The sequence below is a fragment of the Bos javanicus genome, chromosome 26, assembly GCF_032452875.1.
Source record: "Bos javanicus breed banteng chromosome 26, ARS-OSU_banteng_1.0, whole genome shotgun sequence".
In the NCBI taxonomy this organism is placed as follows: domain Eukaryota; kingdom Metazoa; phylum Chordata; class Mammalia; order Artiodactyla; family Bovidae; genus Bos; species Bos javanicus.
Window position 1 is genome coordinate 10,223,105 of NC_083893.1, and position 13,796 is coordinate 10,236,900.

The window sequence follows — 13,796 nt, forward strand, 5'->3', positions numbered from 1 at the left end:
AAGAGATGCGGATATGATCCCTAGGTTGAGAAGATCCCCTGCAGGAGGACACAGCAACCCATTCCAGTATTCTTGCCTGGAGAATCCCATGGACAGAGGAGCCCAGTGGGCTACAGTTCATAGGGTCACAGAGTCAGACACGACTAAGGTGACTTAGCATGCACATACACGTGAAAGTGAAAGTGTCAGTCCTCAGTTGTGTCCGACTCTGCAACCCCACAGACAGTAGCCTGCTAGGCTCCTCTGTCCATGGAATTCTCTAGTCAAGAATACTGGAGTGGGTTGCTATTCCCTTCTCCAGGGCATCTTCCTGACCCAGGGATCAAACCCAGGTCTCCCACATAGCAGGTAGATTCTTTACCATCTGAGCTATTGGGGAAGCCCATATGCATAGTTATCATTAAATTGGGGTGTATTAAAAAAAAAAACAAAAACATAAGGGCTTCCCAGGTGGCTCAGTGGTAAAGAATTCACCTGCCAATTCAGGAGACATGGGTTCAATCCCTGGATTGGGAACATCCCTTGGAGAAGGAAATGGCTACCCACTCTGGTATTCCTGCCTGAAAAATCCCATGGACAGAAGAGCCTAGCAGGCTACAGCCCATGGGGTCACAAAGAGTCGGACACAACTTAGTGACTAAACAACAACAATAAAAACACAGTAAGGAATTTCTTGCCTTTCAGACATTAAAACTGCAATAGTATTTTTGCCCCTTTACCCTGGCTCTCTATAAAATTGGGGATAAAAAGCAATTAAAAAATCCACTGGAGATGGACCTGGCCAACTGCTCTGAGGGGTATGAGAAATTATCAATAAGACCAGGCCTTACTGCTCTGAGCCCCACTGCCCAGACAGTACAGGAAGAAGACTCAAGGGGATATGTAAGCTCAGCTTTATGAAGAATGTCACATTCCTGGAGAGAAGCTTTTTCCCCAGATCCTGCAGGGAGAGGGTAATTCCCCTTCCAAGAGGCCCCAAGAGAATAATTCAGAAACAAACTCTGGGTAGGGAACTCCCCAAAGGGGTAGCCAGGACCTTTTCTAACTAGGTACTTCCTAAACTGAAGAACTTGCTAGGGCAAAACTTTGCTGATGCGGCTCCTGGGAGAGACACTGCTGCTTCTGAGTTAGAGAAGGGGGCTGTTAACAGCCCCAGAAATGTTCAGCGTGAAGTTGAAATCTGCCCACTGGACCAAGAAAACATATTACGCACTGTCTATGTGGACCCATCACCAACCATCAGACAACAGGAATGAAGTACAGGGAAACCTAGACCATCTTCTTACCACCACCAAGCTGCCAGTCAGTCATGGGAGCAATCAGTGTTTCCCGGAGAACACTGAGTCTAAAGGGAGGAAGGCATAGATATTCAAAAAGAAACTGAAAGGGTATGTGTGTTGATATAAAATAGACCCCACAGTTCACCCTGCCACAAGCCCCTGGTACCACAGACAGGCCTACTTGGCACTAGGCATAGAAAGAATGATTCTGAATCAAGACTGAAGTTCAAAAATAAGCACAGCTGAGTCTTAAAAACCAAATATTCAACAGACAAAAGTGACTAGAAAGTTGGAGCACATGACCAAGATGTCATTAAGGCACTCAACCTCTAGAAAGACATGGAGTTCAAGTAGGAAAATGTGAGGGCAGTTCCAGGAAAAAATAAAACTTCCCTATTTTTGCACCCATATAGTTCAGACTCCTTAAAAATGAGTTACAACCACAAAGTGACTATAAAGAAAATAATACATCTGATTTATTTCTGTTTAACAGTTGCATGATTTTCTGTAGTTTGGGAGTACTAGAATTTTGATTGTTACCTCTTATTGTTTATGGATAGCATTCACCTGGTTTCCAGTTTTTTCCTTTTTATTCCCATTTATTGCTAAACTGGGTAATAAAGGATCAACACTGGCATTTTGACATCTGTATGTTTTAATACCTATAGCTATATTACTTTCCCAAAATTTCGTAATGGTTCTCATTCTCAGTGTTTGAGAATGCCTATACACTCATTAGCACTGAATATTTTACATTTTTTATTAATCTTTTAAGATTTCTGCCAAAATGATAAATGAAAACAGGAACTTTATTCTTGCCTTAATTTATATTTCCCTTGACTTAAAGTAAGATTTAGCCTCACGGCATAAGTTCATTGGTCACTAACTCTACACCTAAAGCAACTAGAAAAGAAAGAAATGAAGAACCCCAGGGTTAGTAGAAGGAAATAAATCTTAAAAATTAGGGCAGAAATAAATGCAAAAGAAACAAAAGAGACCATAGCAAAAATCAACAAAGCCAAAAGCTGGTTCTTTGAGAGGATAAATAAAATTGACAAACCATTAGCCAGACTCATCAAGAAACAAAGGGAGAAAAATCAAATCAATAAAATTAGAAATGAAAATGGAGAGATCACAACAGACAACACAGAAATACAAAGGATCATAAGAGACTACTATCAACAATTATATGCCAATAAAATGGACAACGAGGAAGAAATGGACAAATCCTTAGAAAAGTACAACTTCCCAAAACTGGACCAGGAAGAAATAGAAAATCTTAACAGACCCATCACAAGCACGGAAATTGAAACTGTAATCAAGAATCTTCCAGCAAACAAAAGCCCAGGTCCAGATGGCTTCACAGTTGAATTCTACCAAAAATTTAGAGAACAGCTAACACCTATCTTGCTCAAACTCTTCCAAAAAATTGCAGAGGAAGGTAAACTTCCAAACTCATTCTATGAGGCCACCATCACCCTAATACCAAAACCTGACAAAGATCCCACAAAAAAAGAAAACTACAGGCCAATATCACTGATGAACATAGATGCAAAAATCCTTAACAAAATTCTAGCAATCAGAATCCAACAACACACTAAAAAGATCATACACCATGACCAAGTGGGCTTTATCCCAAGGATGCAAGGATTCTTCAATATCCGCAAATCAATCAATGTAATACACCACATTAACAAAATGAAAAATAAAAACCATATGATTATCTCAATAGATGCAGAGAAAGCCTTTGACAAAATTCAACATCCATTTATGATAAAAACTCTCCAGAAAGCGGGAATAGAGGGAACATACCTCAACATAATAAAGGCTATATATGACAAACCCACAGCAAACATTATCCTCAATGGTGAAAAATTGAAAGCATTTCCTCTAAAGTCAGGAACAAGACAAGGGTGCCCACTTTCACCATTACTATTCAACATAGTTTTGGAAGTTTTGGCCACAGCAATCAGAGCAGAAAAAGAAATAAAAGGAATCCAAATTGGAAGAGAAGAAGTAAAACTCTCACTATTTGCAGATGACATGATCCTCTACATAGAAAACCCTAAAGACTCCACCAGAAAATTACTAGAAATAGTCAATGACTATAGTAAAGTTGCAGGATATATAAAAAAAAAAAAAATAGCAATAAAATGCAAATTTCAAGACAATACATTTAGAAGGTACCATATGCCTGGAGCAAGGTGTAGAAGGGCACTCACTAAGCTGTTAACGTTAATTATTATACCTCCAGGGAGTAGAAAAGGAAGACAGAACAGGAAATGAATTATTAGTTCAACTTTGGATTGTTTCATTTTTATAAGATTATTAATCAGCTTTGTCATTTAAAGTGATGAAAAATTATTTGGGGGAGAGGAGAACCAGGACTACTTAATTTTATTTAACTTACCCAACAAAATGTAATATAACAAACATTCAAAAAAATTTGTGGAATGAAGTACAGGGGAATAGGAGGGAGATGAAATATATTTAAATTTAAATGTGTTTGCAAGAGGTAAGAAGATAACCAATAATGGAATGACAAAGCACTGTAGATCGTATAAATGAACAATGTGAGGAAAGGAATAAGAATATTTGATAGAGTTGGCCAATAAGAAAAAGGGAAAAAGTGGGGGGAAAAGTAAAATAAAAAATAGACATCAATGTTAAGGATAAATACAATATAATTGTTATTTCATTAAATGTAAAAGGGTTGAATTCTCTTATCAAAAGAAATAGACTTTTCATGTTAGATTTAGAAACTCTCAGCTAGATGGGTTAATATCTATGTGGCTGGAATTATGACTGGTTTTATTTTCTTTTTACTTTCAAAACTTTCATCAATAAAATATATCAATTATAAAATAAAATTCAAATTTAAAAAGTATATAGTATCAAAAAAAGAAAGATTCTGAACAATTTTATGTAACTTAAATATAAGCGCTAAGGGGAAAATTGGTGGTAGAATATCTGAAATCAGAGACTGGAAAGGAACACAGTGCGGGGACAGCCTGAGGAGCTCTGTTCTGCTGCTAGAGTACAAGTGGGAGAAAAGAGGAGGGGTGGTACTCGGGTAAGTACTGAGAAGGTGGTTATTTACTAGTACATCTTTAGAAAGTAAAAACCGTAACACCGGGATTTTTAATAGTTCATTAAAAACCTATCATCTGTGAATTTACTGAAACTTTTAAATGATTACACTTCAGATGAACAAGTGTTTTGACTTCTAAAATGTAAGCCAAGTAAGAGTTTTTTGTACTGTATGGTACATGCATGTGTGCCAAGTCACTTCAATCATGTTTAACTCTTTGCAATCCCATGGACTGTAGCCTTCCAGGCTCCTCTGTCCATGGGATTCTCCAGGCAAGAATACTGGAATGGGCTGCCACTTCCTTCTCCAGGGGATCTTCCCAATCCAAGGATCAACTCCGGTCTCTTACATCTGCATTGGCAGGTGGGTTCTTTACCACTAGCGCCACCTGGGAAGCATTTTTTAGATGTAGTCAAATAAATAATATTTTATTGTATTGAAAATTTCTGTACATTGAAGTAGAGTGGCATCTCCTTAGTGTAAAACTATGTACCTTAAGGCTTAAAGGTTTCTGCTCTTCCTTCAGTGGCTATATTCTAGAATTTTAATAACAGTATCAGGTTCTCCTAATTTATAAGTGAATATATATGTACATGTATACATGCATCTCCATCATTACTGTAAATCTCCATTGTACAAGTGTGGAGTATTATATTTCTAGATAAATAATTTTTAATTTCTCTTGGATTATATTCATATATGCATGTGATCCTTTGGTTATTATAGTTTGCCTTCTTGAGACCTGAAGCTTTACCACATTTTTGCTATAATTCAGCAACTAGAAATTAAAGAACTCACCAAAATATGTTATTTAGGAAAAATAAACTCACTTTTCTCCACCTTCCAATCTAGGAAAAAGACTCTCAATGTTGTGTTTCTAAAGGTTGGGATGGACACACACACACACACACACACACACACACACACACAGAGCCAAAAGCAAAGTGTCTTTCTTTTGCAGAGTCTTAAACTGGATTAAGTTGGCAGATTCCTGAAAATGGGAGGGGGAGGTGGTGGAGATAAAATGCTTAAGGGACAGGGGTTTGGGGGGATTCCTGTCCAGGTGGAGACCTAGCTCTCACTTGTGTGCCCGGCCAGCTGGGATCTTACTGCACAATGCCTATGAAGTATGTCTCTCAGCATGTAGAACAATGGAAAGCTCTCGGTGTCAGTGCAGTGTTATCCCTTGAAAGGCATCCTTGAGTTCACACAAGGCATCGCATCTAACCCATGTCAGAGGACCAGGGCTGGCCCAGTCCCACACAGCAGAGATGACGGGGCAGTAACTATGACAACCTTATGGACTTAGGTCCCATGCCTCCTCTGTTTTCTGGCATTATAGAAGCCTGGGATTCCTGTGGGATCCCAAAGGGAAGGGAAGCAGCTCTAATGACAACTGAGGTTGGGTTTGCTATCAGGTGGACAGAAAGATGGTCTAAGCAGATAATTTGTATATTTAGAGAAATGAAGGAATGAATGATCCTTTGCTCCCTAGTGTTGCAAATTCTAACTCAAGATGATCACAGGATATTCTGGATACAAATACACCATTGTTTTACAGAAGGGCAAATTAATGTTTCTCATTGTGTTTCCAATATGCTTTTTATTGATATCCAAAATCCTTACTAAGAGATTTCTGGCTGTCTTTTTGTAGGCACACATTTGAGTGAAAATAATGAATCTGACTTGTCTACAGAGATGATTTGTACCACCATCATTTGCTTATTCATAACCAAGAACTCAGACCACACCACCTTATAAAAATGCTTTCCTATTGGTTTCCCTTAAAACAGAACTTCACACTTATCAGATGTAAAGCTCATCTGTTATTTTTGTGCTCACATACAGCCTAATGAGAACACCTGGCCAGTGGGCTTTGCATCTTCTAAATTTACGTGAGTTAGCATTTAGAAAAAATGTCAGGAATATGCGGACACTTAAGAAATATTCCCATCATGGTGCCTCCTCAGAGGTAGGGGTGATCCTATGAACAGTGTATATGGAGGTCACATGGGTGGGTGCAGATTTTATGACAAGGTGTTTATTCATTGACTCTAGTACAGGTTTGGAATGTGAGGTAAAGAAATGTAGCAGAGGAGTGAGATTGTACCTCCCTCTGAAAGAGGTGGCTTTCATAAAAATGTCCCTGCTGACTTGTGAAAAAGCTCTTATTCCTCTTACAAAAGTGATCAACTCATTAATCAAAAGTTAATTAATGTAGAGTTTTCAAGGCAATTGTCATGTTCTTTCACAACAGTGAATATGTCTGTGATGTGTTCTATTTGTAAAACCCTGAAAGTAAAATAGTCACCATTGTTTAAACCCCAACACTAAGCATACAACCCTTTAAATAGACATCTCAGAACTTTTCATTAAGGGTAAAGAAGTCGTAAACACTAAAAAGTTACTGGCAGTATTAATACCAATACTAACAAGTTCTTACTGTGTGCTCAGCATACTTCTAAGTCCTCTACTCAGGCTATCTCATGTAATCTTCACTAAATCTTATGTGGCTAGATAATGTTACTTATCCTCATTTTATAAAGATGGAAACCAAAGCTCAGAGAAGTTAAGCAACTTGCCCCATATCTCCCAGACATTAAGAGGCAGCGCTGGGTTACAAATTCCGGCTCTGTCTCTTAACTCCCTCCACAGAGTAGCCAATGCTAAATAAGTAAACACCAAGTGACCAGAACACTTTCTGCAAAGCACAGAATACTTTCTGTGAGGCACACTTTCTGTGAAACAGATTTCATTTCATTCCAGCTTCCCCCTGGAAGCTCTGAAGGACAGAGGCTGAGCTGGATGGATCCTGAAGGAGAGAGAACACAGAGGATGTGTCAAATTGGGAGCTCTGTGAACAAAGCACAGGTGAAGAATGCGTGCTTCATCCCAAGACCCAGAGGAGACCAGGATCCCTGCAGGAGGCTAGCTCGATGACTCCCCTTGCCTCTCTCCTCTCTCCTCCTGGCGACTCTTCTGATCTGTTGCCACGTGCTCAACTCAACATAGCCCCTCACTTCTGCTCTCACCCAGTCCGCCTCCTCTCTCCCTAGATCTCTCTGTGTCTCTATCTCTCTTTCTTTTTTCCATCCTTCCATTCTCTTTTCCTTTCTCCCTTCTTTCCTTTCTTTTCCTAAGAAAAATTTATCAGTGTTTTTTAAGGACCAAACTATAAAGGACGCATATTCATTGAGACCCTTAGAAACACTCATTCCTCTCATCTAAGCATGTGGGAGAAGACCTAAGGAGCCCCATAGAGGGGGAGGTCTGGTGCAGAGAAAAGAAACTTTTCATGTTCTTCATTCCTCAAAACGGAGAAGGCAATGGCACCCCACTCCAGTACTCTTGCCTGGAAAATTCCATGGATGGAGGAGCCTGGTAGGCTGCAGTCCATGTGGTCGCTAAGAGTTGGGCACGACTGAGCGACTTCACTTTCACTTTTCACTTTCATGCATTGAAGAAGGAAATGGCAACCCACTCCAGTGTTCTTGCCTGGAGAATCCCAGGGACGTGGGAGCCTGGTGGGCTGCAGTCTATGGGGTCACACAGAGTCAGACACGACTGAAGTGACTTAGCAGCAGCAGCAGCAGCAGTAGCATTCCTTAAAATCACTTAGCACATCCCATCTGCTTCATTTTTACAAGGTTTATCTCACTCTTTTCCACTGCCTCTGCCACTTTTCTAGCAAGAGAATGAAACAACTGTGGCAGGAAAATCAGGATGTGTATTCAGATGTTCCATTACAACTGATGAAGAGCTCTATTGAAATGTGTGTGCTCAGTCGCTTCAGATGTGTCTGACTCTGCAAGCCCGTGGACTGTAGCCCTCCAGGCTTCTCTGTCCATGAGATTCTCTAGGTAACAATATTGGAGTGGGTTACTGTACCTTCTTCTAGGGGATCTTCCTGACCCAGGGATTGAACCTGCATCTCCTGCACTGTAGGTGGATTCTTTACACCTGAGCCACTAGGGAAGCCCCCTTTAAATGTGTAGGAAACATGAAATCAAGACAATGATATTTGAAAGGTGTCTCCTTTTTTCTTGACCATACTTTCTCCTGTCCAGCCCCTAATACATTATATGAACTTATACAGGACTGATGATGTCTTAAATTGCTCATAAGGGTGAAAGAAGCAATTAGCCTCAAAGTTCCTCCTAATCCTAAAATTTCATGATCTATTGACACTCATGCTTTTATCCCAGTATCATTAACCAGGGCCCAAGCCAGGACCAGTAGACTCAATGATTCACTGACTTCTAGGAGCTTATAGTCAAGTTGGAAATAAAAAAGACATTCATTTGGCAGATACTGACTGAACAATAACTATGATGTGTGGGTCTACATGGAGATGTAGGAGACACGGGTTTGATCCCTGGGTCAGGAAGATCCCCTGGAGGAGAAAAAGGCAATCCACTCTAGTATTCTTACCTGTAAAGTCCCATGGATAGAGGAGCCTGGTGGGCTACAGTCCGTGGGGTCTCAAAGAGTCAAACATGACTGAACACAGCACACGGTGGGTCTGTATGCAAAATGGTATTTGATGCTGGGTGGGGATGGAGTGGCCTATAGGAGCCGTTTTCTCTGAATTTTATGGCTTAGTGGGGAAGACACTTACTGAAAAAATAAGGATCACAATAAAATCTGATGAGTTCTATGATAGGGCAGACTGTGCCAAACAGGCCTAACTGGAGGAAAAAACTCCCATTAGGGTACCTGTTAAAGATACAGATTCCTGGGCTCGATCCAAAGAGTAAGAATCAAAATCTTCCCAAAGGTGCCTCTTGTTGTTGTGGTTCAGTCGCTAAGTTGTGTCCAACTCTATGAGACACCATGGACTGTAGTACATCGGGCTCCTCTGTCCTTCACTAGCTCCTGGAATCTGCTCTGGCTCATGTCCATTGAGTCAATGATGCCATCTAACCATCTCATATTCTGCCACCCAATTCTCTTTTTGCCTTCGATCTCTCCCAGCATCAGGATCTTTTTTCAGTGAGTTGGCTCTTTGCATTAGGTGACCAAAGTATCGGGCCTTTAGCTTTGGCATCATTCCTTCTAATGAATATTCAGGGTTGATTTCATCCGGGATTAACTGCTTTGATCTCCTTGCTGTCCAAGGGACTCTCAAGAGTTTTCTCTGGCACCACAATTCAAAAGCATCAATTCTTTGGCGCTCAGCCTTCTTTATGGTCCAACTCTCATGGCCGTAAACAACCACACTTTGACTATACAGACCTTTGTCAGCCCCTTAAGTGTTTTTTTGTTTTTTTTTTTTAAACTCACAGTGTTCATTAAAGAAAGTTTGGAAAACATGGTGAACAAGAATGAGCAGGACACTGTGGGAATTCACAAGTACAGGAAACAATCAGTAATAGCAAGGTCTAAGACACTGTGTCTAAATGTGGTTATGTGTATGGGCCCTGAAAGCATACTACTAAGGCTCACATCTCACCATCACCACCAGAAATGGAAATAATAGTCTTTAGAATCGTTGTGAGGATCACGTGAGTTAATCTCATAATATTAATATAGAGAGAGTAGCACAGTTATAAAGTGAAAGTGAAAGTGTTAGTCGCTCAGCTGTGTCCGACTCTATGGGACTCTATGGACTGTAGCCCACCAGGCCCCTCTGTCCATGGAATCCTCCAGGCAAAAATACTCGCGTGGGTTACCATTCCACAACCAGAGGGCAAATCATGAATCACAAGACATTCACCATATCGTGCATAACGCTTCATTATTCTCCCAACTGGGAGAATGTAATAATCAACTGCCAAAAACACTAGCTCTGTTTTTCCTGTAAAAAGGAAAATAGGGGAAGGGAAAAGTAGATAAGGGAAAACCCAGACCATGCTGCAATCCAAAGGGAAGTCTTTCAGGTTAGAGATGGTTCTATATTGATTCTACGAGTAGACATGATTGAGAAAGAGGGACAGAGAGAATGAGAAGACAAGAACAAAGGAATCCAGAGACACAGGGCTGCTGGTAGTCTGCACGAATGTGCGACCTGTAGCACAGCTCTAGTTCTGTCACTAACTGCTATAAACTTTTGGGTAAATTAGTTAATTGTCATGGGCGTAAATGGAGTTTTGTGAATTATATTACAGATAATTTTATATACAGCCTGTATTTCAGTCTTATTCATAGTTCTCGACCCAGGGATGGAACTTGTGTCTCCTGCTTTGCTGGCGGATTCTTTACCCTCTGAGCTATCAGGGAAGCCCCCAGTTCTCTGGAGTTAAAAAATTTGGGGGGAAACTGCAATATATACGGTATCCACTAGATGGCAATAGATAGCTTTGTAAACGGAGGTCTTTCATAGAAATTGAAGATGACTAATCATTGGAAAAGACCCTGATGCTGGGAAAGATTGAAGGCGGGAGGAGAAAGGGATGACAGAGAATGAGATGGTTGGTTAGCATCACCGACTCAACGGACCTGAGCTTGAGTAAACTCCGGGGGTTGGTGATGGACATGGAGGCCTGCCATGCTGCAGTCCATGCAGTCACAAGGAGTCAAACACGACTGACAGACTGACTGAATTGACTGAACAAGCAAGCAACACTGTTTAAGGTTCTCCAAAAACAGAGAGATGATACTAATTTCTCATACTGAGGTCCTTATTGAGATTTATAACATAAAGAGAAATCACATATTTTTAATCCCTTTGTTTTAGACCCACAGGTATTCATGGGTCATGTTAGGACATTCTGTTTTTAACCTTTACTGCTAGAGTGGGTTATTTCATAACAATGAAGTAAACACAGAATTATTTGCATGAAGGCCAATTCTGAACTGAGCTGGAACAACACCCCAAAGATCCTTGCCCTCGGTCAAAAGTACTAAGTCAATCATTTGTAAACTTTTTCATCACAAAGAGCCCTATATGTTCTCTCTTATCACATCCAAATCTTTGGGGCCCCAGAGATTGTGGGACCCCATAGACTGTAGCCCACCAGGTTCCTCTGTCCATGGGATTTTTAAGGCAAGAATACTGGAGTGAGTGGCCATTTCCTCCTCCAGGGATTCTTGCCAACCCAGTGACTGAACTCGATTCTCTGGCATCTCCTACACTGGCAGGCAGATCTTTACCACTGAGCCACCTGAAAACCCCTAAAGAGCCTATGTATCCTACCACTAAAAAAGAAAAGGAAAAAAAAGATCTATTTTCCTTTTCAGCAAGATACACTTTTAAAATGGTGTAAACATTATATTTTTTATAGTAAGAGTAAACTACCTTTATTTTCAAAGTTATGACCGTTCAAAAAATTATAATAAAGAAAATCATCTCAAAGTAGTAACAATGCTATTAAACTATTTTCGGTAGATACAGAAGAAAAAGCAATGCATCTTTTTATCCTTTTTAACTTAAAAATATTTAAAAATCTTCCCATGTTAGTAAATAAAATGATCACTAGTATCTAATAGTTCACAGATAGATATTTACAAAATTTATGGAACATACTTTAACTGAAATGTCTGGTCTTCTGTGACAACACTTTGTTTCACAAACTGACAGACATGGCTCTATTTAAAGATGAATAATTATTAGGCAGGAACCTATGCAGAGGAAAGGAAGACAATCTCTGATAGAACATAATAGACACTAACAAATAAGCTGAGGAAAAGACATATTAGAAAATATTTTCCTAGGAAGCAGATTAGTTCAACAAATACTCAGGCAATGAATGACCTAAAAACAGTGAAGAGATCTATGACCTCTTTGAAACAATATCTCAAGGAAGGGAGCAGAAGGAATACATTTGGAAGCAACATGGATGACATAGAGGAAGGCTAGAAATAGAAAGTAAAAAATAACAGAAAGACCAAAGTTGAAACTGAGTTGAGACAAACAGCAGATATTTGTGTACTGAATTTTTTAAGATACTCTGGGATCGGAATAAATAGAACAAAGATAAATTGTCATTTAAGTATTAAAAGGAAACTGAACTGAAAATAAGGGAAAAGCTGAATCTTCAAATAAAAAACAGAATAACACAATCTGTGAAAAACTGACACAAAGCTATTAACAATAAGATATATCTTTATGAAATTACTGGACTCAAAAATAAACAAATAAAAAAGTACTTCTAAAATATCTCCAAAAGGCTAAAGTAAAAAGGATGTACCAGACAAATGAAAATAAAAGAACAAACATCTTACTTATCAGTAAAGGTTGATGTGAAAGCAAAATAAAATAAAAAATGACACTAAAGAAAGAATTTAAGTTAAAGGGTATAATTTTAATGGAGACATATTATGAATCAAATAATATAGTATCAAAAATTCATAAAGCAAAATTCACCTCCCCAAACCCCAGGAAACCATCAATACAGTAATAGTAGAATTAAGTTATCTCTCTAAGCCCAACACAGTTCAGCCACTCAAAAAGTAAGACTATAGATGATCTAAATAAAATTATTGATTAGCAGGCCCTTGAACACCTTAGGACTCAGTCTATGTCATGGTGTGATATTTTGTATGTCATTTAATACAAATATTGAGAAATATTTTTAAAATGCAACACTGAAGGGTCTCTCATCACATACAAAGCTATGTTGCTTTAAAACCTGGAATATGCAATTTATAATACAACCGAATACATTGACCAATAACCATGTTTTAGTTAAAAGTTACAGTATGTTATTTAACACTGTCTCAAAATCAATTCAATTTTTACAGAATCCATGATAATAAATTATCCTACTTTAAAGTGACTTTGGCAGCACACTAGATACAGATGCATGAAAGAGATCTTTGACGTTCATTTTCTAGCTTGCCTATGGCCATATAATAAATATTCCAATCCTTTTTATATTCCTGTCTCACACTGTACTGGAAAAGAAGCTATATATTGTTACTGCATGGTAGAATTGATACTCAAGCTGCTTTCAAGATGAAATATCCAGCTCCATTCTTACTCAGAGAACAAGCTCTATTACAGTTCTAAATCGAAGATCTAGAAACCATACTTATTGCCAGGTTTCTTTCTAATGGTGACAAAAGGCCATTTCTCAACCAAACCCAATGTCACCTTCAGTCACGCAACAAAGTCAAAAGTGACAGGCATGTCACATCCTTGCGGTCTTGCCACCATCACCAGATTCTGTTTTGTTCCAACTCATGGAATTCAGGGCAATATGAAGTATCAACCAGAAAGCAATGACTTTGACGTGTCAGGTTCACTCAAAACACGACGGTCAGGGGAATAATCAGTTAAACCTGGCACAAGTAGACGCAAAGCAGAGCTACAGAAAAGCTTTTCTTGAGAATCCAGGTAACAGGGAACTCTGTAGAGACAGAAACTAGCGTATTGGCTGCTTAGAGCTGGGGGCAGGGATGGAAGATGGAGGGATGGAAGTGAGAGCTATTGACTGTGGGAATGGTTTCATGTCATTGGATATCTGAAATAAATACCATTGAAA

General features: G+C 39.3%; 1 protein-coding gene across 2 annotated transcripts in view; it reads right to left on the bottom strand.

Annotated features, from left to right (window-relative positions):
- Nucleotides 1–13,796, bottom strand: part of RNLS (renalase, FAD dependent amine oxidase) — a 276,255-nt gene that overhangs the window by 250,361 nt on the left and 12,098 nt on the right. The window lies entirely within an intron of this gene.